Here is a 4,396-nt window from a genome sequence, read left to right on the forward strand (position 1 = left end):
TTAGTACCTGATAGTTTTGCATATCTATGTTGTAGATCAATAGCTCATGTATAGCTCCCCTGTTTTATTTTTTGATATCTTCCTAGAGAAAAATAAGTTGTAAGATGATAGTAGCAATGATGCGGACTGGGTCCGTGATCTGAGGATTATCCTCATTGCTGCACAGAAGAATTATGTCCTTGATGCACCACTAGGTGATGGACCTATTGCAGGAGCAAATACCGACGTTATGAATATTTGGCAAGCTCGGCATGATGACTACTTGATAGTTTAGTGCGCCATGCTTTACGGCTTAGAACCGGGACTTCAAAAACGTTTTGAACACCAAGGAGCATATAAGATGTTCCAAGAGCTGAAATTGATATTTCAGACTCATGCCCGAGTCGAGAGGTATGAGACCTCTGACAAGTATTTTGCCTACAAGATGGAGGAGAATAGCTCAACCAGTGAGCATGTGCTCAGAATGTCTGAGTACTACAATCGCTTGAATCAAGTGGGAGTTAATCTTCCAGATAAGATAGTGATTGACAAAGTTCTCTAGCCACTATCACCAAGTTACTGTAACTTCGTGATGAACTATAATATGCAAGGGATGATGAAAACGATTCCTTGAGCTCTTCGCGTGCTGAAATCGGCGAAGGTAGAAATCAAGAAAAGCATCAAGTGTTGATGGTTGACAAGATCACTAGTTTCAACTAAAAGGGCAAGGGAAAGAAAGAGAACTTCAAGAAGAATGGCAAGCAAGTTGCCACTCCCATGAAGAAGCCCAAAGCTAGACCCAAGCCTGAAACTAAGTGCTTCTACTGCAAAGGAAATGGTCACTGGAAGCGGAACTGCCCCAAATACTTGGCGGATAAGAAGGATGGCAAAGTGAACAAAAGTATATATGATATACATGTTATTGATGTGTACTTTACTAGTGTTCATAGTAGCCCCTGGGTATTTGATACTGGTTCAGTTGCTATGATTAGTAACTTGAAACAGGAGTTACAAAATGAACAGAGACTAGTTGAGGGCAAGGTGACGATGTGTGTTGGAAGTGATTCCAAGGTTGATATGATCACCATCGCACACTCCCTTTACCTTCGGGTTTAGTGTTGAACCTAAAATAAATGTTATTTGGTGTTTGTGTTGAGCATAATATGATTGGATCATGTTTATTGCAATACAATTATTCATTTAAGTCTGAAACATTTGAAAAGTTCAAAGAATTTTAGAGTGAAGTGGAAAATCATCATAACAAGAAAATAAAGTTTCTACGATCTGATCGCGGAGGCAAATATTTGAGTTACGAGTTTGGTTTTCATTTGAAACAATGTGGAATAGTTTCGCAACTGACGCCACCTGGAACACCACAGCGTAATGGTGTGTCCGAACATTGTAACCGTATTTTATTAGATAAGATGCGATCTATGATGTCTCTTACCGATTTACCACTATCGTTTTGGGTTATGCATTAGAGACAGTTGCATTCACGTTAAATAGGGCACCATCTAAATCCGTTGAGACGACACCATAGGAACTGTGGTTTAGCAAGAAACCTAAGCTGTCCTTTCTTAAAGTTTGGGGATGTGATGATTATGTGAAAAAGCTTCAACCTTATAAGCTCGAACCAGAATCGGAGAAATGCGTCTTCATAGGATACCCAAAAGAATATGTTGGGTACACCTTCTATCACAGATCCGAAGGCAAGATATTCGTTGCTAAGAATGAATCCTTTCTAGAGAAGAAGTTTCTCTCGAAAGAAGTGAGTGGGAGGAATGTAGAACTTGATGAGGTAATTGTACCTTCTCCCGAATTGGAAAGTAGTTCATCACAGAAATCAGTTCCAGTGATTCCTACACCAATTAGTGAGGAAGCTAATGATGATGATCATGAAACTTCAGATCAAGTTACTACTGAACCTCGTAGGTCAACCAGAGTATGGTCCGCACCAGAGTGGTACAATAATCCTGCTCTGGAAGTCATGTTACTAGACCATGACGAACCTACGAACTATGAGGAAGCGATGATGAGTCCAGATTCCGCGAAATGGCTTGAGGCCATGAAATCTGAGATGGGATCCATGTATGAGAACAAAGTATGGACTTTGATTGACTTGCCCGATGGTCGGCGAGCCATTGAGAATAAATGGATCTTCAAGAGGAAGACATACGCTGATAGTAGTGTTACTATCTACAAAGCTCGAATTGTCGCAAAAAGGCTTTCGACAAGTTCAAGGTGTTGACTACGATAAGATTTTCTCACTCGTAGCGATGCTTAAGTCTGTCCAAATCATGTTAGCAATTGCCACATTTTATGAAATCTGGCAAATGGATGTCAAAACTACATTCCTTAATGGATTTCTTAAAGAAGAGTTGTATATGATGCAACAAGAAGGTTTTTTCAATCCTAAAGGCGCTAACAAAGTGTGCAAGCTCCAGTGATCCATCTATGGACTGGTGCAAGCATCTCGGAGTTGGAATATACGCTTTGATAAGGTGATCAAAGCATATGGTTTTATACTGACTTTTGGTGAAGCCTGATTTACAAGAAAGTGAGTGGGAGCACTATAGCCTTTCTGATAATAAGTATATGTGAATACTGTTGATTGATACGTCTCCAACGTATCTATAATTTTTGATTGTTCCATGCTATTATATTATCCATCTAGGATGTTTTATATGCATTTATATGCTATTTTATATGATTTTTGGGACTAACCTATTAACCTAGAGCCCAGTGCCAGTTTCTGTTTTTTCCTTGTTTTTGAGTTTTACAGAAAAGGAGTACCAAACGGAGTCCAATTGACGTGCCGATTTTTGAATATTTTTATGGACCAAAAGAAGCACCCGAGTAAAAGAGTTGGGCCAGAAGAGTCCCGAGCCGTCCACGAGGGTGGAGGGCGCGCCCTACCCCCCTGGGCGCGTCCCCCTATCTCGTGGACGACTCGGAGACCCCCCTGATGTGAGACCTACGCCAAAAATTCCTATAAATACAGAAACCTCCAGAAAATAACCTAGATCAGGAGTTCCGCCGCCGCAAGCCTCTGTAGCCACCAAAAACCAATCGGGACCCTGTTCCGGCACCCTGCCGAAGGGGGGATCCATCACCGATGGCCATCTTCATCATCCCGGCGCTCTCCATGACAAGGAGGGAGTAGTTCACCCTTGAGGCTGAGGGTATGTACCTGTAGCTATGTGTTTGATCTCTCTCTCTCTCTCGTGTTCTTGATGTGGCACGATCTTGATGTATCGCGAGCTTTGCTATTATAGTTGGATCTTTGATGTTTCTCCCCCTCTATCTCTTGTAATGGATTGAGTTTTCCCTTTGAAGTTATCTTATCGGATTGAGTCTTTAAGGATTTGAGAACAATTGATGTATGTCTTGCATGTGCTTATCTGTGGTGACAATGAGATATTCACATGATCTACTTGATGTATGTTTTGGTGATCAACTTGCGGGTTCAGTGACCTTGTGAACTTATGCATAGGGGTTGGCACACGTTTTCGTCTTGACTCTCCGGTAGAAACTTTGGGGCACTCTTTGAAGTTCTTTGTGTTTGTTGAATAGATGAATCTGAGATTGTGTGATGCATATCGTATAATCATACCCATGGATACTTGAGGTGACATTGGAGTATCTAGGTGACATTAGGGTTTTGGTTGATTTGTGTCTTAAGGTGTTATTCTAGTACGAACTCTAGGATAGATCGAACGGAAAGAATAGCTTCATGTTATTTTACTACGGACTCTTGAATAGATCGATCAGAAAGGATAACTTTGAGGTGGTTTCGTACCCTACCATAATCTCTTCGTTTGTTCTCCGCTATTAGTAACTTTGGAGTGACTCTTTGTTGCATGTTGAGAGATAGTTATATGATCCAAGTATGTTATTATTGTTGAGAGAACTTGCACTAGTGAAAGTATGAACCTTAGGCCTTGTTTCCTAGCATTGCAATACCGTTTACGCTCACTTTTATCATTAATTACCTTAATGTTTTTATAATTTCAGATTACAAAAACCTATATCTACCATCCATATTGCACTTGTATCACCATCTCTTCGCCGAACTAGTGCACCTATACAATTTACCATTGTATTGGGTGTGTTGGGGACACAAGAGACTCTTTGTTATTTGGTTGCAGGGTTGTTTGTGAGAGACCATCTTCATCCCACGCCTCCCACGGATTAATAAACCTTAGGTCGTCCACTTGAGGGAAATTTGCTACTGTCCTACAAACCTCTACACTTGGAGGCCCAACAACGTCTACAAGAAGAAGGTTGCATAGTAGACATCATTGATCAGAAATGATGTAGAATTTTTTAGAAAGCATAACGGAGTGTTTGAAAGGAGTTTTTCAAAGAAAGACCTCGCCGAAGCTGCTTACATATTGAGCATCAAGATCTATAGATA

The sequence above is a fragment of the Aegilops tauschii genome, chromosome 6 (assembly GCF_002575655.3).
Source record: "Aegilops tauschii subsp. strangulata cultivar AL8/78 chromosome 6, Aet v6.0, whole genome shotgun sequence".
Lineage (NCBI taxonomy): Eukaryota > Viridiplantae > Streptophyta > Magnoliopsida > Poales > Poaceae > Aegilops > Aegilops tauschii.